Source organism: Belonocnema kinseyi, chromosome 4 (assembly GCF_010883055.1).
Source record: "Belonocnema kinseyi isolate 2016_QV_RU_SX_M_011 chromosome 4, B_treatae_v1, whole genome shotgun sequence".
In the NCBI taxonomy this organism is placed as follows: Eukaryota; Metazoa; Arthropoda; class Insecta; order Hymenoptera; family Cynipidae; genus Belonocnema; species Belonocnema kinseyi.
The window spans coordinates 40,190,952-40,215,373 of NC_046660.1; the positions used below are offsets into that span (position 1 = coordinate 40,190,952).

Below are 24,422 nucleotides of genomic sequence, written 5' to 3' on the forward strand. Positions count from 1 at the left end.
ATTTTTGTGATGCTTGAGACAAATTTTAATTACATTTGTGATCGATGTGTTTTCTATAAAGTATTAAAAATTAACATATTATTTTTTGTCACCTAATATAATATTGTTTGATCCGATTCTGCGAGAAAACTGGTTAATAATGTTGTCACCTTGGTTCAAAACATAAATTCAATTGTATCGAACATCGATCGCTATATCAATCTCAAGATAATGTAGTTGCTTTTGATCAGGAGAATTTCATTTAGCGATTAAAGGCACTGAAAATGAAATTTCATAAAAGTGGTTTCATTTTGTCATAAGGAATTGATGTTAGCCAATTAAATCCTAAGAAATATGATATTAAAGAAAGATCAAAGTATGCCAGCTTTATAAATTTAAGGGATTATTATTTGCATGGTGTTCTTTTTGATAATAAGAAACTAATGAAACCTGATCATATTGCTCGACTGTATAATTTTTCAAACAGAAATACAGACGACCAGAAACTGATCATTAAGTACTTTATTGACATAAATTTTTCTTGAATTAGCCTAGAGTGCTGTAAAAAATAAGTAAAAACAAAAAAATTGTAATCAGTCAATCATAAAGAACTTAAAATTAAAAAACTCAAATCTAAAATGACTTTTTTAGAATATTTTTTTAAGAGAGGAGAGATTTAAATTCGTCGGATGAGTAGCTACAATTTTTATTATACGCACATTGTTCAGCCTTGATGGCTGCGCGTGTTTACGCAATCATCGTTTATGTTTAGAAACTGTCGAATTCGAGGTTTTAAATCCTCAGAGTTGTGCGAATTTACAAATATAAATTGAATCGCACAGATAAAATTTTCCGCTTTTTATATTCAAGTATAAAATTTGCAGGAACTGTTCGTAGGGGAATTGAACTGTTCGTAAAAAAGTTCTAAATTTATCCATATATTTTTCATAGAAATAAGGATTTGATTGTTTTATCCGGTATCCGAGACCTAGCTACAACATTGTGACTTTTTTACGGGTAAATTTTTTCCGTGTAAGAGATGTCGCGATGTGACTTACCACAATGTGACTCACCGGAATTTTACTTGACGGAGGTTGACATGATCCGGACCCAATATTTGACGCTTAAAGCATTTAACAAACCATTATAAGCCATTATAAGACTTAAAATTCTTCTTTTGGTAAATTAATGGTAACAAATTACTTTTTTGCTGAATCATGTAAACGTTACGTGGTAATTTAGAAAACTAATTTACTGGAAACTAATATTTTCGATTATAAGCTCTTCGGATGTTGTAATTATTTTGATTTTTGATGGGAATGAAATCTACTTTATAATGAACAATTTCAATTTCCTCAGAGACACATATTGGAAAAATTTTCGAATGAAAAAATTAATTTGATCCTTTTGCTAATAAACCAAAGTTTTGGCACCTTTTTCGACCTTCATGGAGGTATATTAAATATTAGTGCTGTCAAAATTAAAATTATATACAAACAATGTGTAATAGATGTGTAAGATGTTTTTCAAATGGTTTGTGTTAAGATGGTTGTAAGTCTGCGTAAGTGTATGGTATATGTATTGCTAGATATTGTGAATAGATACGGATATTTGTGTATGTGTGACTGATAAGAAACTCTAATGTTGGGATAAGGAAGTGTAAAGTGTGACGAGAAAGAAGGCAGTTTTTAAATAATGCGGATATCGATTATTCATTATGATAAACTAATTAGGATATATGGCTAAATAATTTTTATTGCAGGAATATGATACTTTTAATTTAGTGTTAGATTCACAGTTTGTTTTGTACTGTGATAAGAAACTACAATCCTTTTTCCAGACTTTCTTCTCTGCCTCGTGCTCTTATGCTAAAAATTGAATTTTTTTCATATTATTTTGTATGGGTTAAACAAAATACCCCAAAAGTCTTCTTTCAGCTTTTTTACGTATCTAGCGTGTTTTAGCAAATATTGTTATTTTCGAATTTGAATATAAATTTTAAGAAATAAATTGAAAACGAGGATTTCTTTCCAAAAATGGGTCAAAGATATGTTGTAGGAATTTTTGAACGCTGAAATTCTTCTAAAAACTTGTCTCTATATTGTGTGTTGTTTGGGTTAACATTTTTTTAAATATCGATGCATGATATTGCGTTTTCGCAAACTTCGTCGTGTTTCTGTAAGTGCATAGATTAAATAAATTTCAGTTTATAACGGAAATAAAGTAAAGAAAAACAAAATCAAGTTTGTAGCATCACGTATATGAAAACATAATTTCTGTTTAAAAATATGTATTTTAAAAAATTTTAATAAATCAAAATAATATTTTATTTTGGTTTATTGTTCAATTATTTAAAAGAAAAACAATTGTAATGTTTGTTTTCTAATTTCTTTAGTGTGGACACTAAAGAAACAACAAATTAATTTGAGATAAATGGCTTAAGTAATGTGGGGCGGAATTTTAGAATATTTTTGAATAAGTTGACGAAAAATTGAATTTAAATAAAAAACGATAATTTAGATAATCCATTTCTCCTTCAGATTTCAAATTCAATATTCTTTTTTATAATTGAGAACAGTACAAATACAAAAATTACAATAATTTTGGTCTTCCCGCAAATTATTTCAAATCATTGAGTGGCATCTGATGCAACTCTGTGAGGAAAGCAAATTAATTAATACGATTCATCATAAAGATTTCCCAAAAATGACAGAAATCCAGAAAAAGGTAGAATGGTTTCTTGGTCATGTGGAAACTTCCCTGTACAAGCAAAAATTGACTTAAATTTACTGTAAGGTTAGAGGTACACTTTTATGAGATTTAAATTCAAATTTTACAATTAATTTCTTTTAAACTTTTTCCCAATAATCGAAAAGAACAATTGCGCTCTTGCTTATTTCGTCAAGTACTGAGCCAAATTAGCTAATTATTTTCTCTTTTTATCGTTTTTTAAGGGACTTTTTTCATGAATGATTCTTAACAAAAATTGATATCAGATCTAAATTATAGAAATATTAATTTTTTTAAACAAAGTGACTCGTATATTTAGAATTTCTAAGTAATTTGTATATAAGCTATTTTCAAAATCGAATAATAAAGTTTTTGTTCAAGTTAGACGTAATACGGTTAAAAAAAGTGACGACAATTTCAAGAATAAAAAAATTTTAATTAGCTCATGTCGAAATAAGATGCAAAATTCGTACACTAGTTATTTGCTCATCACATGGAATACATATTTAACTAATTATATAATCGATGATTGTGAGGTAAAATGATTTTTTAGTTATGACCTTGAGAAAATTCGAGAAAAAAAATAGCTTGTGCTTAAATCCGATATTTAGAAAAAAAAACGAGAAACGAAAAGAAATGACCGCAACGAGAAACTGAAGGTTTTTTGGGCGAAATAAAGATGAATTTTGACATGAAAAATAAATATAGATTACATATTATAAAAATTTGTGTGAAATAGAATAATATGAATGGAATGCAATATAGTATTTAAATGGCAGATTCAAATAACTAGGAGATTTCGTTCTGCATCTATGACATAAGTTGGACATTATGTCATACTGAAATATTTCATTAGAAGTGACATATGTACGTATATTTGATTTGATTGATCTCAGATAAATAATTCCTAGCGTCTAATGTTGTAACCAGCGGTGAAAACAAGCTTAAGTATCTTTATTTTTAGTTCACACAATCCTTTTATCATTTCTTGTTTTCGAACGTAAGAAAAGTATTTTAATTTTTTCTAAATTTTTTAAGGACGTTTCGAAGAATTGAAGTTATGACCAATTAGTCGCAGTTGTACTGACAAGGAGAAAATCTGAATTGTTTTTTGAAGCTATTCATGATTTCCCTGATTAAAAGTACTTATTAGACTTTTAATTATCTTAAACAGCAATGCAAAGACTTTAAGTAATTTTCCTCCAAATTAGTAAAACAACGTAAGGTGTCAACACCTGTTGAAAGCTAGTAATGGAAATATATTCATCAAACATAGGAACATAGGAACAACAAAGATAACTATTTTTAGGGTTACCCTTCTTTTTATTAATTTTCAGAAATAAGAAATGAAATGAATCGTAGGTTTCGACGTCTTTAATATGGCTATCTGTCTTCTACTATGATAACAATGATTCTAAGTGCATTTTTTATTGTAATGCAAAATGTAATCAAAATTAAATAATTTTCACATAGAATGAACAAATGTTGAATTATAGTGCTATGCCTGGTTTAATAAGAACTATAAGGGAACGATAACAGTTTTGGCGCTGGCGACTGGTAAACGGAAGAAGGAAGGAAGTATCAGAACAAAAACTTCGAAAGTGGATATCACTAGAAATATATATTGTGAAAAAATGGTCTAATCATTAACAAAGATTAGCTTTTACAAAAGTTAGAATGATCCTTTCTTCTGGGCAGATATATATTCGAAGTTGAAAACTATTCTTCTTCAAGTAATGAAAGTTTTACTCAAAGATGAGGCATGTTGATGTCAAAAATTTCGACTTCAGAATGTCTTGATTGGAAACAATTCAAGTATAAAACTGGTCGAAGAATTTTCACTCGGGACTTGATGGTCAGGCGGTTTGGCAACAAGTACATGGGAGCACTGACTGCAAAACAGTCCCTGAAGTACGAGTACAATACATTTGCACGTGTTAAAGTTGAACACTCAAATCCCTTTGCAAATACATCATGTAAAATTGGTCAAAATAATTAAATGTTTGCTTTTTTAGATTTAAAATAAAACTAGTTCAAAGAAAACGTTCTGTTTAAACCAAATATTATTTTTTATAAATATATGCGCGAATTATTCAATTGCGGTAGATCATAATAATTGAAAAATCAATCTTATATATTGTGCAATGCTTTAGCCTAGAATAGTATTTAGTATATGCAAAAACGCATTGTTTATTAAAAAACTGAATTTTTCAATGGATTTTCTAAATGCTTGGCAGATAGCATATTAACTGACAAGGGTGATCCGAAAAATTTTAAGTGTTTTTTCATAAAAAATAAAATAACTTCATTAGTTTCTATTTTAGAAAATGCAAATTCGCAAAAAAAATATAGAAAAAAACTCTACTAATTTCTATTAAACCCGCGAAACAAGTTATTTTAAATTTATTTTTGATGTTAGTATATGATGAACGGAAAAGTTCATACAGTCATTTGTTTCTAATTCGCAAAAATAAATTGCCTATTGAATGCATTTCATCTTGATTTCATAAAGAAAAGTAAAGGTTCTGAGCAAAGAGCATGCCGTCGTTTTGAAATCATTTTTCGCAAAAATGCAGAAATTGAAAATAATCCATTCTTTAATAAAAAATGAGAGTGAAGTATAAGACTCAGGTTATAGCAAAAATAATCTCGTATTTAATAAAACCAATTTCGCACAGTTTTTATTTTCTTTCCAATAATCAAATAAACGAATCTTAACGCATGTCGTGTCATTTTGTTTAAACCTTTGTGAAACCTACATTTTTTTGCAATGTGTTTTTCTGTGAGAAGAATAAGTTTATTGCAAAAAAGAAAAACTGGTTTTGCTATCTTCAACGACAACTTAGACACACCATCCATCCCAGGATTCAGACTAAAAGATACTCGTATATGCTTTTCTTCTATATGCTAACACTATAAAAATCCGAAATCAAAGGACAATGTTAAAAATGGATCAATTTTCGCCATCATCTCAAAAATTTTCCAGATACGGCAAATAACTCCAGTAAGCGTGTATTTTAAGGAATATACATATAAAACCCGCGTACTGTGGGAAAATTGCTCGAATTGACCATACATGCGTAAATCGTAAGTGAAAACGTGGAACATTAACATATTCAAGCTGGCTAAGATACGTGAGGTATCAATAAATCGCTATCTCACGTTTATAGTTCATGTGGGGTGACTACTTAGGGATTTTTGATTGTTTTCTTGAGATTTTAAAATATTTGTATTCATAGAAACGATCAGCGTCGTCTTTGAATTGAAAATTCAGCGGTTAGGCAAGGTTTAAATGATTTTACGCATTTATGACAAACTGGAGCAATTTCCCTAGGGTATACCGGTTTTAAACATATATTCCCGTCAAATACAAGCCTATTTGAGTAATTTCAAATAGCTAAAAATCGTTCCCGAGCGGGGCGAAAATCGATCGATTTTTAATATTGTCCTAAGAGTTATCAAGTACTGTTATGTGTCCTCAGGAGTGAAATTCAGACTTAGTCAAACATTTTACGATATGACAGTCGAAAGTGGACTAACATAAGCAGTCATAATTCATATTAAATTGAATTACAGAGAATCTAGATTATTTTAATTATGTTCTCTCTTTTTAATTCAAAAACGAAGAAATCTCGGCGGGCGACGGTTTATTTGATAAGCAAAGAATCTTTAATCAGAAACTATAGATAGATTTAGTATGTACAAAAAATGTTAGAGATTTTTCAAATTTGTCTACAAGGATCTTATCAATTTGCTCCAAAACACATTAGTTCTTGAACTAGTGTCAAAAGGTTGAACGATTAAACAAAAGTCTATGTGAAAAATAAAAAATATACCATTTAAAAAAAAATTCGATAAGGGCCTCCCTCTAATTTTGTTCACGACATGTACGCTAACGTATTTAGAGGCGCTGATGACAAATATGACATCTCTAATATCTCAAATATGGGAACAAATAAACTGCATATATCATTGTTGCATTTTTAATGCATGAAAGATTTTTCGCATAAACACAATATAAAATCGGTGCAATTCAAAGGCGTGCACAAATAAAATTTATATTATCTTGTTGTATTTGGAACATTAAAACCCATTTTCTCATGTGAATAGGGTAAATTTTCTTTTTACAGTAAAATAAAAAAAAACACTTTTAAATTGGCAATCAAGCTATATAAAAAGACGAAAAACGCGTTCTGGCATTATTGAAAATTTCAGAATGCATTTCGTCCGTTTTCAAATTTCAAAACAATGAAAAATATTCTGTATAACTTTTTCGCCTGGGATAAAGTTATTGAATTGAAACTTTCGGGTGCCCTGATTTATTGCCTACTGAGCCACCCCATCCCGTTTTGCGATGTAAAAAAGCAACATTTATTTATTATCGTAATTCTACACGTCAAAGCCGTAAATTTGAGCCATGCCAGAAGAGAACCAGAATGCAACCAAATATTTCAGCATCGTGAACTAACAAAACAAATAAGCTTATTTTTCATATATTTTAACTATAGTTTAATAAAACTAAGATATAAAATATTGAACCTTTAGTTAATTGCACATTTATGTTTTAAGAGCTTAAATCTGAGTTGTCCTTTTCTCTTTACTTAATCCCTTCTCTTCTTCGGGAAAACATCCCATTCATAAAAAATTGTAGTTGTAAAATATTTTTCCACTTTCTAATAGTGCAACTAAAATTTTCTTAAGTATTTACTGCCCTTTATAAGTTATTACTGCCCTTCGAATATTTAAATCATTGTTATACACAAAAATCACAATATGAAACTTTATAATCAATATTGACATAAAAGGTTCAGATGTGTTATTCCCGTTAATATATAGTTAGAATCTGCATTACTAATTTATCACCTGAGATACAGTAATCTTTTTAAAAATGTTGAATCGTAAAATAGTATCAAAAACGGGACGAAGTATAATTTTAAGAATTTGTTTAAAAATTTTCAAAATCAATTGACTTCTTTTAAGTCATGTAACTTCTACTTTCTAAAAAGTTTATGAGAAAGACAACATTCGAATAAATCGAGAAATTATTTCTCAATAACAAATGCAATCTTTTTTGTTCGTAAATATATATATTTTCTGAAAAATCAATGATTAATTCTTGTATGTAAAATATACGTAGTAATTCTTTAAAAGGTGATAGAAATTGAAATATAACAAAACTCTTTATTGGAACGTACTGAATGACAAAGAAAAGAATTGAGACACAGTCATATCTACGGCCTATGAATTTCGTAATTACTGACAGCTAGTTGTGGATATTTTTACATTTACGTCTTGACGAGATTTAAGATCGAAACATATGTCTGAGTGAAACTGAAATAATTAAATTTCTATTCAAAAAATGATTGAAAATTTTTAATTTTCTGCAGAAAATTTTCATTTTTTACAAAATGGTTGCATTTATCTTTCAAAAAGAGTCATTTTTCATACAGCACTTGCATTTTCAACAGGGACATTAAATTTTTAGTTGAAATATCAATTTTAATACAAAGAGTCACTTTTCAAGATTGATTTTTTTTCGTGAAGATTTATAAAAATGTTTCATCGGGTGAAATATTTCAAATAACGGCACAAAATATCATTTTAAATCTTGGGTTCGGTATTTTCAATATCGATGTATTTCTTTTTAGTCACGCAAATTTGAATTTCCGTGAAGTCATATAAAAAGATGATGTTTAAATAATTTCAAAAATTAATTCCTAATAAGAAACTTCACACATATTGAATAATAAATAATTAATAATTGCGTGATAACGAATAACCAAGATGAGAAAATCATACCAGAATGATATAAGACAATTATTAATGTTAACCTAATTTGTAGTTACTGATTGTATGTTAAACTTTATTTTTATATTTGATTTGGTTTGAGAATATTTAATATTTGCTTGAATTAAATTTTAGATCACCATTTTTTTCAGTTTTCATGTCCGAGATTTGATCTGAGACAACAAAGTATTCGATACAGTAGTTCTTCTTTATTCATAATGTGTCCGCTAAGGGTTTACATGACTTCCATTCCTTACAATCTTTCAAAAAAACTAATTTTTCACAAAACACTTGTATTTTCAACAGGGACATTAAATTTCTAGTTAAAATATTAATTTTAATACGAAGAGCCGTTTTTCAAGATTTTTTTTCTCGTGAAGATTTAAAACAATATTTCTTCGGGTGAAATATTTAAAATAACGGCACAAAATATCATTTTAAAACTTGGGTTCGGTATTTTCAACATCGATGTATTTCCTTTTAGTCACGCAATTTATAATTTCGGTGAAGTTCTATAAAAAGAAGACGTTTAAATATTTTCAAAAATTAATTCCTAATAAGAAACATCACACATATTGACTAATAAATAATTAATAATTGCATGATAGCGAATAACCAAGATGAGAAAATCATACCGCAATGATATTAGCCAATTATTATTGTTAACATAATTTGTAATTACTGATTGTGTGTTAAACTTTATTTTCAAATTTGACTGGATTTGAGAATATTTAATACTTGCACGAATCAAATTTTAGATCATCATTATTTTCAGTTTTCATGTCTTCCATTCCTTACAATCTTTCCGCTTATATATAATTTTTTTACAATCTTATCCTTTTTATATATACAATTATTTACAACTATTTATATAAAGTCTTACATCTAGTTCCTTATCTATATTTCCTGCGATAGCGTAATTTAGGACTTATTAGCAAACGAGTGGGCGAGCGAACGAAAGTGAGAGTGCTAGCTAGAGAGAGAGAGAGAGCATGAAAACGTAAAGGCATCTTAGTCTAACGTCTCTGAAGCTAGCATCGCCTTTTTTGAAAATTAAAATTAAAACTATCTTATAATTAAGGGTTCATTAAGGACTTTTAAGGGCCATAAGTCCTAAATTTTGGGCTCTGCAATCTTTTATAAAAAAACGTGTTGCGTGCCTACTTCACAAGAAGCTAGCACCGCCAACTTGTAACTTTGAAACTACTTATTCAATCAAATCAAATTTTTTTGAGGAATTAAGGGCTCATTTAGGGCTGGCGATCCCCACTAGGCCCAATCTCAAAGTAATTTTAGTTTTTTTTTTAACGATGCGCCATCTGGTTTCACACGTGAAGCTGGCACGGCCACACCTATAACTCCGAAACCAGTGCTGTAATCCATTCCGGAAGCATACCAAAATTAAGGGCTTATTTAGGGCTGGAAAGAAACCTAGGTCCCAAATTTTAGGCTCTGCACTTTTTTTATAAAAAACTTGTTGCGTGCTGACTTCATATGATGCTAGCACCACCACAGCTGTAACTCCCAAACTATTTATTCAATCTAATCAAATTTTTGAAAGAATGAAGGGGTCCTTTAGGGCTAGAAATTCCCACAAGGCACGATCTCACAGACCTTTGAGTCATTTTTTAAACAATGCCTGCTCTGGTTTCAAATGTGAAGCTGGCAACGCCATACCTTTAGCTTCAAAACAATTTAATCCAATATTTAGGTTTTTTCAAAATGTAAAGGCACATTTAAAGGTCCGAAAAGGTGACAAAGTATCTTATTATTAAAGTAAACTTTTCAGTTATGAAGGATATAGTCCCAATGTGCTCTTTTACATTTGTTTATGGTGTATGTGATCCTTACAGAAAAATAAAACTTTCACCACACTGTATATTCTGATTTTACACTTGAAAATCGCTATTTTTTATTTTACCCAACATTTTTTTAAAATTTGAGTATTGGTTATTTGGTCCCTTTTCATTAGCCTGCACTTTAAAGTAACAAACCATCCAAACGTGCAGAAACTCGGACAATGAACAATAAATCCTTAGCTACAAGGCACCAATTCCTAGTTTATAACTAATAAATAATTTCTTAGCAAAAACAAATGTATTCTTATAAACCATAGTAAGCGATATATATTTTATTTTTTTATTAACAAGTATCATTTGAAAAAATTCGCAGAAAGAGCAATTTGACAAAGTATGAGGTACTTTTTTCAAAATGTTTTTTCTTGGCTTGTCAGTGATAGTTTGGTGAAGTAAACTTATGTTTTATCGCCTATGTGATTGTATAAACAAATTGCATAATAAATAATTCATCCTATGAGGAATTTTGAAGCGTTTTTTGCATTTTTTAAAAAGTGATTTGCTTGTATTTTTCTATCCTAAGAATTGAATATGTTATTTTCTAAGTGGATGTTAAGATTATGAATTATATGAAGAAAGTTAGGTGCAAAAATAGTGCAAGTAGAAAGAATGTTATCTACGAATTCAGACAGTAGCAATCAGACCTGCTGAGTCCATTATTTTATTATTCGAAAAGACTTTTAGAAAAATTCATTAAATTTTGGGATTTTTATGAAAGCCATCATCGGTGGCGTTTCTGGATACAACTGTTATTAAAAAATGGTTTATCAATAATAATCCTTTAGTTCGTGTTTTGAGATTTTTTCTATTCATTGCAATTTAATGTCAGCTTTAGTCAGAAGAAAAATGTCTGAAACCCTTCATCCATACATTTCTATCTTCTAGTTTATCTAAATATTTCTATTTTCTAATAGTGGTTACTCTTGCCATAGAACTTTGTATTCTTAGAGGCAAAAAAATACATGCATACAACACACATGCATACATGCATACAACACATACAATCGAGCATCATCTTGAAATATTGAAAAAAGTATTTAAACGCATGGTCCAGAACAGGATGCAAATTCGTTTGGATAAATGTGATTTTCTGTTCATCGAAATTGAATTCTTAGGATACGTCATTAGTCAAGAGGGCATTAGGCCAACAAAAAGGGGAATTGAAGCTGTCTTAAACTATCGCGTGCCTAGAAATATCAAGGGGGTTCAGGGCTTTCTAGGAATCGAACAGAATTTTCGAAAATATATCGAGAAGTTTTTGATTGTAGCAAAGCCTCTGTGCAATACTTTACTTAAGGGAACAGGTTTCAAATTTGGGGAAGTAGAATTAAATGTATTCAATCATCTAAAATTCAAATTAACAGAAGCTCTAATCTTAGCTATTTTCGACCCGCGTGACGAGACAAAACTTCATTTTGATGCAAGCTCTGTTGGTTTCGGTGCAATAAGCATATAACGTAAAAAAGATTTTAAATTTCATCCGGTTTTCTGTTTCTCAAAGCGTCCCACCGAAGTCTCCACGGGATTCATTTCAAAATCGTGACAGATTGTAAATCGTTAACTTTAGCCAAAAAAAAAAAAAAGAAATCAATCCGCGAATTGAAAGGTGGGTGATGGAGTTACAAATTTTTGATTATGTGACAGAACATCGTGCTGAAACTCGGATGATCCATGTGGATGGACTCAGTATTTGCAATTGGGTGGGTGTGATTAGCGTCAATCCTTTCGAGACAAATTTGATGTGCGCACAAAACAAAGATGAGCGAATAATCGAGATTCGATAGGGTCTAGAAAAAAGTAAGGATAAGCTGTACGAATTCAGAAATGGCGTTATTTATAGAAAGAGTGAAAATGGCGACGCACTATTATTTTATGTGCTGAGTATAATTAAAAAAAATGTTATTTTTAAGTACCATAAAGACCTTGGTCATCAAGGGGTTGCTAAAGTCTATGATACGATGCACCGTTCTCATTGGTTCCCAGAAATTCGGAAAAGGATTAAGGAACACTTAAAAATTGCTGCAAGTGTATTGCTTTTTCTCCGACGTCCGGTAAGGTTGAGGGAATGGTTAACGCGATTTCTAAAGAAAATAAGCCTTTTGATTGTGTGCACATAGATCATATTGACATTTTTGATTGTATAGTAAAGGCAAGAAAGCACATATTGGTAGCTATTGATAGTTTCACCATATTTACAAAACTTTACCCAACCAAATCGACGAAGTCTAAGGAAAGCATTGTGTGTTTAAAAGAGTACTTTGCGCACTACATCAAACCTAGAATAGTGACTTCTGATCGTGGAAGTTCATTTACGTCAAAACAATTTCTAGAATTTTGCGAAGAATATGATTTGAAGAATCAAAGAGTAGCCACTGCATCTCCGCTTGCCAATGGCTAAGTGGAAATTGTAAACAAAACAAATCAAATTCTCAATAAACAATTCTGCCCACGCATTTACTGGTGAGATTCCAAGTCAATTATTATTTGGGATGACTCGCCGAGGAAAGGTATGTGATTACGTGAGAGAATTTATAGAAAATAGAGTGAATAAAAAAGATAGAAATCTGATAGAATTAAGAGCAAAAGCTGAAGGTAAGCTTTGTAAAGATCAGGAACGTTAGGTGAATAACGCAAATAAAAAACGCGAAATCGCGCATGAGTATAAAGTAGGTGATTTTGTTGTTACTCTACACCAGATATATCACCGAAATTGATACCGCAGTTCAAAGGCCCTTATGAAGTTACTAAATTATTGTGAAATCAACGATATGTCATCGCTGATATTGAGGGATTTCAGATAATAAAACGTAGATACAAGGGAATATGGGAACCTCGTAACATGCGCATGTTGATTTTGAGAACCTGAATTTTTAAAGCGCCGAAATCCAAAATCGAGTTTTTGTTTCTCGCTTTATTTAACTGGAGACTCGATTTTCCATTTTTATAGATTTAGCTTTGTATTTTAATTGCATTCATTGTGTTTAAGTTGTATTTTGGAACTTTAATTAATTTTTTGCTTTTTATGCGTTTTAGGCCATTTTATAAAACAGGAACCCTATTTTTTAATGTATTTCAAAAAAATATATATTAACGCAGAGAACTCCGGCGAACTACAAAAGTTTTCATCTGGGTTGGGGTTTAACATTTTATTGATTTTGTGTATTTTTATTTTCTTAATTAATTAAAAATGTGTGCGTGTGAAATTTTCATGCATATACAGTGCTCACATTCTTCATTCCCATCGTTGTAAATAATTTAATTAAAACTTGCATCCTCATTTTTCAGGGAAAAAATCAGTTTTGCTTACTTTTTTTACATTTTCCTATGATAATGCACTTTTTAAATTTAGTATCTGTAGTTTATAAAAAGGCACACATAATTTAAAATGCATATAAAAACAGGTGTGACAAGTAACACAAAATTCTTTTATTTCTGAAAGATAAGTTCAGAAATCTTTTTTAGAATCATGCATAATAATAGTAATTCCATGTACATATAAGAATGCAATGCATGCATGTGCAAGACATTGTGGAAATGAAAACGATAAGACAGACAAAACTTAAAGAGAAGACCTCTTAATCATATTTGATCATAGATTTTCCTTGGAAAGTTTTTGACTTTTTTGTGCATCGAGGCATGCATTCTATACGTATGATAGCATTTGTGTTGTATGCATGTATTATTTTTCCCTCTAAAAATACAAAGTTATATGGCAAGAGTAACCACTATTAGAAAATAGGAATATTTAGATAAACTAGAAGATAGAAGTGTATGTATAAAGGGTTTCAGACATTTGTCTTCTAACTAAAGCTAACATTAAATTGCAATGAATAGAGAAAATCTCAAAACACGAATTAAAGATTATTAATAATAAATAATTTTTTGATAACAATTGTATCCAGAAACGCCACCGGTTATGACTTTCATAAAAATCCGGAAATTTAATGCATTTTTTAAAAGCCTTTTCGAGTAATAAAATCCAAAACCAATTACTGAGGGTGATCGTGCTATCTAAATTCGTAGATAATATTCTTTCTATTTGCACTATTTTTGCACCTATACTTTCTTCTTATAATTTATAATCTTAACATCCACTTAGAAAATAACATATTCAATTCTTAGGATAGAAAAATACACTGTTTTTGGAAAAAAGTAGAACCTCAGTAATTGGTTTCATTTTGCAATTTCAAGCACTTAAAAATTGTCAAGAATGCAAATTAGTTACATAATTTGTAATGAGAATCGCGTCTGTTATTAGATTGAATTCATCAAAATGTCATTACGTAGTCAAGAAAATCACTTTTAAAAGAATACAAAAAACGCTTCAGAATTCCTCGAAGGATAAGTTATTTATTATCCAATTTGTTTATACAATCACAAAAGCCATAAAATATAAGTTTACTTCGCCAAACTATCACTGACAAGCCAAGCAAAAACATTTTGAAAAAAGTACTTCATACTTTGTCAAATTGCTCTTTCTGAGAGTTTTTTCAAATGACACTTGTTAATAAAAAAAATATAATTAATATTATCTCTACTCTTTGAATTTCATTCGAAATTTGATTTTAAAAAAACCTACATAATAAATATAAAAAATATTTATATAATCGCTTACTATGGTTTATGAATACAATTATTGTTACTAACAAATTATTTATTAGTTATAAACTATAAATTGGTGCTTTGTGAATTTCGAACTCAACAATAAAGCGTATTTAGCTGATAAAAAAAAATAGTATATCATGAGCGAGAGTGGATACAATGGATCCTAATTGTAAGATCTTAGTTTTACCCGCCCATCTGTTCGAGTCTAGATGTGCCTGGCAAAGGCCGCTGGGTGCAGTGATGAAGGTATACAGTCACAGGTAGCTAAGGTTTAATTGTTCATTGTCCGAGTTTCCGCACGTTTCGATGGTTTAATACTTTAAGTGCAGGCTAATAAAAAAGGAACCAAATAACCAATACTCAAATTTAAAAAAATGTTGGTTAAAATAAAAAAATAACGACTTTTAAGTGTAAAATCAGAGTATACATATTGTGATAAAAGTTACATTTTTCTGTAAGAATCACATACACCATAAACAAATGTAAAAGAGCATATTGGGACTATATTCTCTGAACTGAAAAGTTTACTTTGATAATAAGATACTTTGTCACCTTTTCGGACCTTTAAATGTGCCCTTCTATTCTGATAAAGCCTATAACTATTGGATTAAATCAATTGTTTTGAAGCTAAAGGTATGGCGTTGCCAGCTTCACGTGAAGTCAAAATTCAATGCATTTTATGTGAAAAATTCAATAGCTCAAAATTTGGGACCTAGTGTTCTTTTCAGCCCCTAATGAGCCTTTGATTTTGGTATAATTTTGGAATTGATTGCATCTCTGGTTTCTGAGTTTCAAGTGTGGCGGTGCCAGCTTCACATGTGAAACCAGAGCAGGCACTGTTTAAAAAAAGACTAAAAGGTCTGTGGGATCGGGCCTAGTGGAGATTTCCAGCCCTAAATGAGCCCTTATTCCGCCGAAAATTTGATTAGATTGAATAAATAGTTTGGAAGTTACAGGTGTGGCGGTGCTAGCCTCATGTGAAGTTAGCGCGCAACACATTTTTTTATAAAAAATTGTAGTGCCCGACATTTAGGACTTATAGCCTTAAAAGTCCTTAATGAGTCCTTAATTATAGGATATTTTTTATTTTAATTAAAAAAAAAGGCGGTTCTAGCTTCAGAGACGTTAGGCTAAGATGCGTTTGCGTTTTCATGCTCTCTCTCTCTCTCTCGCTTGCACTCTCGCTTTCGTTCGCTTGTCCACTCGTTTGCTAATATGTCCTAAATTGCGCTATCGCAAGAAATAGAGATAAGGAACCAGAAGTAAGACTTTACGTAAATAGTTGTAAATAATTTTATATATATAAAGGATAAGATTGTAAAAAACTATAGATATAAGGAGAAAGATGGTAAGGAATGGAAGTCATGTGAACCCTTAGGGGACACATTGTGAATAAAGAGGAACTACTATATCGAATACTTTGCTGTCACGGATCAAATCTCGGACATGAACACTGAAAAAAATGATGATATAAAATTTAATTCAAGCAAGTATTAAATATTCTCAAACCAAATCAAATATGAAAATATAGTTTACTCACAATCAGTAATTACAAATTAGGTTAACATTAATAATTGGCTAATATCATTGTGGTATGATTTTCTTATCTGGGTCATTCGCCATCACGCAATTATTAATTATTTATTATTCAATATGTGCAAAGTTTCTAATTAGGAATTAATTTTTGAAATTATTTAAACGTCACCTTTTGATAGAAGTTTACGGAAATTATAAATTGCGTGACTAAAAAGAAATACATCGATGTTGAAAATACGAACCCCAGTCTTAAAATGATATTTTGTGCCGTTAATTTAAATTATTCACCCGATGAAACATTTTTTTAAATCTTCACGAGAAAAAAAATCTTGAAAAGTGTTTTTTTTTTAATTAAATTGATACTTGAACTAAAATTTTAATGTCCCTGTTGAAACTACAAGTGCTTTATGAAAAATTAGTCTTTTTGAAAGAAAAATTAAGCCATTTTGTAAAAAATGAAATTGTTCTGTAGAAAATTTTTAATTTTTAATCATTTTTTGAATAAAAATTTAATTATTTTATTTTGGATTAGATTGAATAAATAGTTTTGAAGTTACAGGGGTAGCGGTGCTAGCCTCATGTGAAGTCAGCGCACAACACGTACTTTATAAAAAATTGCAGAGCCCAAAATTTAGGACTTAAGGCCCTTAAAAGCCCTAAATGAGCCTTCAATTATAGAATAGTTTTAAATTTCATTTTTAAAAAAGGCGGTGCTAGCTTCAGAGACGTCTTAGTCTACTTAACTTTAACCTTACCATTACTTACAATCTTTACGCTTCTAATATAACCGACTTCCGTTTCCTTTTTCTTCCACTTTTTTATACTTCCATTTGCCTTTTATCACATGCATTCTGTCATTCTCTCTCATTCGCTCCTCTAGCACCCTCCAACTCCTTAATCCATTCTTCTCCTAATCCATCCTCCCCTAGAATCTTAACCACATTCTCGTGCCAGCTTCCTTTATCTTCCATTCCTCTCCTACATTTTTCCCATACATGCTCCTCGTTTCGCAATCTCAATCTTGCTATTCTGGTCCACCTTCTCTCTCCCTATCCCTTTTCTGAATACTTTGGTACTCCTTCCTTTTTTCATCAACTTATACCATTTATTGTATTTGAATTCCTCAATCTTCCCCATGTTCATATTAATTGTCGTTCCTTCTCTCTTTTTCCAATCCTTCATAGTTGACTCCAGTCCCGTCTTCTATTTCCCTATTATTAAAGAACTCCCTCCTTTCTTCTTATCATCTCGTTAATTCGATCGCCCTCCCACTCCTCTCTTCTATCTCTATCAAACACTTTCTCGTCAACTCCTTTCTTTACATCCCAATATCTCTGCTCCATTACCTAATATCGGCAATACCAGCGTATCAAATACCCACATTCTCCATCATCATTTTTTTTTAACCTTCTTTTTCCTATTCTCCAAATCTGTTTCATTACCCCTGCTGCTTTTATCCTTTCTCTTATATGAGCTGTATGATTTCCATTCGTAAGAATGGAAAGATATATACAAAATATTTATACTCTTTTACTTCTTCTAACTTTATTCCCTTCCATCTCCCTGTCCATTCTTTTTTCCTTCCCTTCCTTTTCTAAACCTCATCATCTTTGTCTTTTCTACATTTACATTCAGCTTTTTCCCATCTAAGTATTTCTCTAATCCTGTAATTAATCCCGCTATTCCTTCTTCATCCTTTGCCATCACCACTATGTCGTCTGCGTATGCCAGTGTATATATCTTTTCCTTTCATATCCTAACTCATCCCCAACCTTTTCTCCTCATTCCTTCTTCCAAGTCTGATCTCCTACCTTTACCCTGCTTTTTGTCTCTCTACAAATTTCTGATACTCTCTTTATTAATCCCTCTCTTATCCCCTTTTGTACCATAACTTTTTCTATATCGCCTCGGTCTAATGAGTCAAACGCCGCCCTTAAGTCCACGAACATTGCTATCATTGCCCCTTTTTCCCTTTTAATTCTCTTATATACTAGATAGTTCAGAATATAGATGTTGTCCATTACCCCCATTCCTTTTCTAAACCCTGTCTGATTCGCTGACTCGATCTTTTTTTCTTTAACTTCTATCTTCTATCTCTCCGATTAAATAGTTTAGATTAGATATAGATATCGATTAAATGGTTGAAAAGAAATTATTTTATTAGTTAAAGATCTATATTTTTAGTTGAAAATTTAACTTTTTTATCAAAAGTTGTTCTTTGGTGTTGTTGGAAATCAATATTTTTTATGTTCGACCTTCGATTTTGAAGGTCAATTCTTTATTTTTTGACAAAAAGGTCACGATTCATGAACAATACGTGAAAAACCTAACGAAACTGTAGGAAAGAGTATTTTGATTACTCATATTCAGAAAGTTCAAAATTGCTGAAGCAGATGGTACATTTTCAAAAACCAACTAATTTAATTTTTATGGATAAGAATTATCTTATCACTTTTAAAGCTCGTAATGACAAAAACTTAAAGTTTACTTTGAGTTAAAAAAATTAAAAAATGTTCTATGTTTGAACAAAAAATAAACCTCTTTTTACCTTAGTTTTTGAACTTACGCTAATTATGTTTTTAATAAATAAATATTAATGCTAGATAGAGCCTTAAACCCTTATTAGAACTGTACTAAACAACAAATTTAATACTGCAATAAGTACAGCTGAAAATGATCAGAATAGAAGGAAATGTAAAAAAACTCTTATTCTTATTATATTTTTCTGCAATATGATCTTGTTCAACTAACTTCAATTTTATTTGTTCTGATATTAATGATTGGAAATACTTTAATCCCATGAAATGATATAGTTCAACACTTAAAAATTCGAAATCTTAAATTTTTTCCCAATTCCTCGAAGCAATAAATCATATTTTATAGGAACTTTTCAAAACAATAAATTTAAACTCAAATTTTAAATCATCAGTATCGAAAGTATGAATTAATTTGAAGATGATTATATTTTATTCTTAAAATTATTGTCAACCGAAGAAACTATTTCGCAACTACTTTATGGAATGCTCTGTTGTCGCGGACCAAATCACGGACATGAAAACTGAAGAAAATATTCAATTTAATGTATAAATTCAACTTAGCAATATTAAAAAATTATACATATAATTTTAAACAAATTATCTAGACTTACTACAGAATGGCATGAGCTAAAATTTAATTCAAGCTAATATGATTGCTAATATGATGGTGCTATGATTTTCTTATATTGATTATTCGCCATCACGCAATTATAAATTATTTATTATTCAATATGTGTTAAGTTTCTTATTAGGAATTAATTTTTGAAATTATTTAAATGTTACCTTTTTTTTAAATAATATTTTATGCCGTTTTTTTAAATATTTTACCCGATGAAACATTTTTTTTAATTTTTAAGAGAAAAAGTCTTTGAAATTGGTTCTTTGTTTTAAAATTTATATGTTAACTAAAAAATCAATTTCCCTATAGAAAATACAAGTGCTTTGTAGAAAATTAGTCTTCTTGAATAAAAAATTCAACCATTTTTTAAAAAATTAAATTATTTTGTAGAAAATTTAAAGTTTCTAATCATTTTTGTAATAGAAATTTAATTATTTCATTTAAAAATTCCGCCATTGGCTATAAAATGTATAAAATTTGCTGAAAATTTAAATAATTAATTGAAAACATACATATTTTGTCAAGATATCGACCTTTTTCGTGAAAAATTAATTTCCTTGAATGATTATTTTTTCTAAATATCAGTTTCAATTGGACACGAGTTTTTATCTTAAATCTTGTCAAGGCGGGAAAGTAAAAATAACCACAACTAGCTGTCAGTAATTACGAAATTCATAGGCTGTAAATATGAATGTGTCTGATTTCTAATCTCTGTCATTTAGTACGTTACAATAAAAAGTTTTTAATATTTCAATTTCTATCACCTTTTAAAGAATTATTACGTATATTTTACAAACAAGAATTAATCATTGATTTTTCAGAAAATATATATATTTACGAACAAAAAAGATGAAATTTCTTATTGAGAATTAATTTCTCAAATTATTCGAATGTTGTCTTTGTCGTAAACTTCTTAAAAAGTAGAAATTGCGTGACTAAAAAGAAGTCAATCGATTTTGTAAATTTTTAAACAAATTTTATAAATTATACCTTGTCCCGTTTTTGATACTTTTTTACGATTCGACATTTTTAAAAACATTACTGTATCTGAGGTGATAAATTAGTAATGCAGATTCTAACTATATATTAACGGGAATAACACATCTGAACCTTTTATGTCAATATTGATTAGAAAGTTCCATATCGTAATATTTTTATAGCAATGATTTGAATGTTCGAAGTGCAGTAAAAACTTATCAATCTAAAGAAAATTTTAATTTTACTATTAGAAAGTGTAAAATACTTTACAACTATAATTTTTTATGAATGGGATGTTGTCGCGAAGAAGAGAAGGTATTAAGTAAGTAAAGGGAAGAGGACTACTCAAATTTATGCTCTTAAAATACCTAAGGATTCACTATTTTATATCTTAATTTTTTTTAGCTATGGTTGAAATATTTGCAAAATGAGCATATTTGGTTTGTTAGTACACGATGCTGGAAGGTTTGCTTTCATTCTAGTTCTCTTTTGGGATAACTCAAACTACAGCTTTGACGTGTAGAACTACGATAAAAAATATATGTTGCTTTCTCCCATCGCAGGACAAGGTGGGGTGGCTCAGTAAGCAATATTACGGGGCACCCGGAATTTTCGATTCCATAACTTTATTCTAGGCGAAAAAGTCATACAGAATATTTTTCATTGTTTTAAAATTTGAAAAAAGACAAAATGCATTTTGGCATTTTCAATAATGCCTGCACGCGTTTTCCGCCTTTTTATATAGCTTGATTGCCAATTTAAAAGTTGTTTTCTAATTACTGTAAAAAGAAAATTTACTCTATTCACATGAGAAAAAGTTTGTTAATGTTCCAAATACAACAAGACAATATCAAATGTATTTATGCGCGCCTTTGAATTGCATCGATTGGCCATTTCTTAACACTGTTAAGACCTACAAATAATTATTTATAAAGATTAACAGTTTTTTTTATTCTGTGTTTATGCGAAAAATATTTTATGTATTAAAAATGCAACAATAATATATGTAGCTTATTTTTCCCCATGTTTGATATCCTGGAACCGATAGTGTGTGCAAGTAGTCGTTAAAGATAACAAAAAAAGTTGTTCTTTTTTGCAATAAACTTATTCACCTCACAGAAAAACACATTGCAAAAAAATGTATTTTTCCCGAATATCTACAAAATGACAGGTCGGACGTTGAAATTTGTTCATTTGATTATTCGAAAGAGAATAAAAACTATGCGAAACAGGTTTTCTTAAATACAAGATTATTTTTTCCATAATCTCAATCTTATATTTCACTCCCATTTTTTACTAAAGAATGGACTATTTTCAAAGGTATTTCTACATTTCTGCTAAAAATGAGTTTCAAGATACGGTATGTTCTTTGTTTATAGCCATCATATGTAACATAATCATATATTATCATATATCATCATAAATCATATATTAACATAAAAAACAAATTTTAAATAAATTGCTTCGCGAATTTCATAAAAATTAGTAGAGTTCTTTTCCTATATTTATTTACGAATTTGCACTTTCTAAAATAAAAATAAACGAAATTATTTTATTCTTTATGAAAAAAACTTAACATTTTGCGATCACCCTTTTCAGTTGACATGCTATCTGTCAAGCATTTAGAAAATCTATTTAAAAAGTCATTTTCAATAAGCAATTCGTTTTTGCATATACTCTCTACTATCCTAGGCTAAATCATTGCACACTATATAAGATTTATTTTTAAATAATTATGATCTACCGCAATTGAATATTTCGCGTATATCTTCATGAAAAATAACATTTGGTTCAAACATAACGTTTTCTTTGAACCAGTTTTAATTTAAATCTAAAAAGGCCGAAATTTAATTATTTTTACTAATTTCAAATTATGTAATTGCAAAGGGGTTTGAGTGCTCAACTTTAATGCATGTAAATGTATTGTACCTCTGGGACCGTTTTGCAGTCAGTGGTCCCATGTACTTGTTGCCAGACCGCCTGACCATTAAGCTCCGAGTGAAAATTCTTTGACTAGTTTTCTACTTGAATCGTCCCTAATCAAGACATTCTGAATACTATTTGAATCAAATATGTATTACTAAAAGAAGAATGGTTTTTAACTTCGAATATATATCTGCCCAGACAAAAGAATCATTCTAAATTTTGTAAAAGCTTATCTTTGTTCATGATCAGGCAATTTTCTTCATTTTTCCAGAATACATATTTTCCTAGTAATAACTACTTTAAAAGTCTTTGTTTTGCTACTTCCTTCCTTTTTCTGTTTATCAGTCGCTAGCGCCAAAACTATTACCTTTACCTTATAGTTCTGCTCAAAACGGGCATAGCAGTATAGTTCAACATTTGTTTATTCTATTTAAAAATTATTCAATTTTAATTACCTTTTGCAACACAATAAAAAATGCACTTTAAAACTTAGAGATATTTATACAAAAAAAACTTTGCATGCAAAATCAGTTAACTTTAAGTTAAGCTGCGAATATCGCAGTGTAATCATTATTATCATCGAAGAAGACAGATAGCCATATTAAATACGTCGAAACCTACGATGCATGTCAGGACGGATATTACGTAAGTGAAAAATTAAATGCTAAACTTGACTCTTATCTTCGGAGCGTTCACGTGGTTTGAGATCACAAATCTCGTCTTGTTGGAATTAGAATTTCAAAAAATGAATTACGAAAAGTACTGGATGACATCGTATTTATTATTTCTGGAAATTAATAAAAAGACGGTTAAGCCTTAAAAATAGTTATGTTTATTGTTCCTATGTTTCTATGTTCGAAGTATATATTTTCATCACTAGCTTTCAACAGGTGTTGACACCTTACGCTGTTTTACTAATTTCGAGAAAGATCACTCAGAGTTCTTGCATTACTGCTTAAGTTAATTTAAAGTCTATTGAGTACTTTTAATCATGGGAATCATGAATAGCTTCAAAAACTAATTCAGATTTTCTCCTTGTCAGTACAACTGCGACTAATTAGCCATAACTTTTATTCTTCGAAACGTCCTCAACAAATTTCGACAAAAATAAAATAGTTTTTTCACCTTCGGGAACAAGAAATGATTCAAGGATTTTGTGAACTAAAAATAGAGATGCTTAAGCTTGTTTTCACCGAAAACATTTGTTCTACGCTTATCGTATTTTAGTGCAGATGGAGGCGGCCTACATTAATTCTTTTACTTTGTTTTGAAAATCTAAAAAACAGTTTGAGATTTCATTTGAAATTTAGGTTTTAATCAATTATTGAAGAGATTAATTGAGCGTGTGGTTTCTTTAAATTACTTTTTATTTTCATTAAACTGATAGTTTTTTTGCTAAAAATTAAAAACCGAAAATTTTCATTGCACCAAAATCAATTACTTTTTAAACTAAACTCACGAAAACTCGGCTTCTTTTCGAAGAAATGATCTCTTTTTTTTGTCTAATTAGAAAAACCCCTTCTGAGGCCAATAATGTTTTAAAAGTAGATTTCTTTTTCATATTTGAAATATAAAAATTATTGCAAATCATTACTTCCAGTGGTAAAGTTGTTCCTTGGTGTTCAAGGAAAACTTTCACTAAATTTAAGCTAAATAGTTTTTTTTTAAGTGATGTAAACAATTTTTTATTGCCGGGCGTGCACGTGGCACGAATAGACCGACGCACTCGTACCAACCACAGTCATCTGAAATAGGAATTTACTGTACATACCAGGTGTATACATATAAAACCGGTATTTTTTCAAGAAAAAAACACATTTATTTCAAGAGAATGATAACAAATATTTTATTCAAAGTATGCGCCCTCGC

The 24,422-nt window shown here is 29.9% G+C and overlaps 1 protein-coding gene across 1 annotated transcript in view; it reads left to right on the forward strand.

Moving 5' to 3' along the window:
* LOC117170859 overlaps positions 1–24,422 on the forward strand; it is a 54,391-nt gene that overhangs the window by 27,140 nt on the left and 2,829 nt on the right.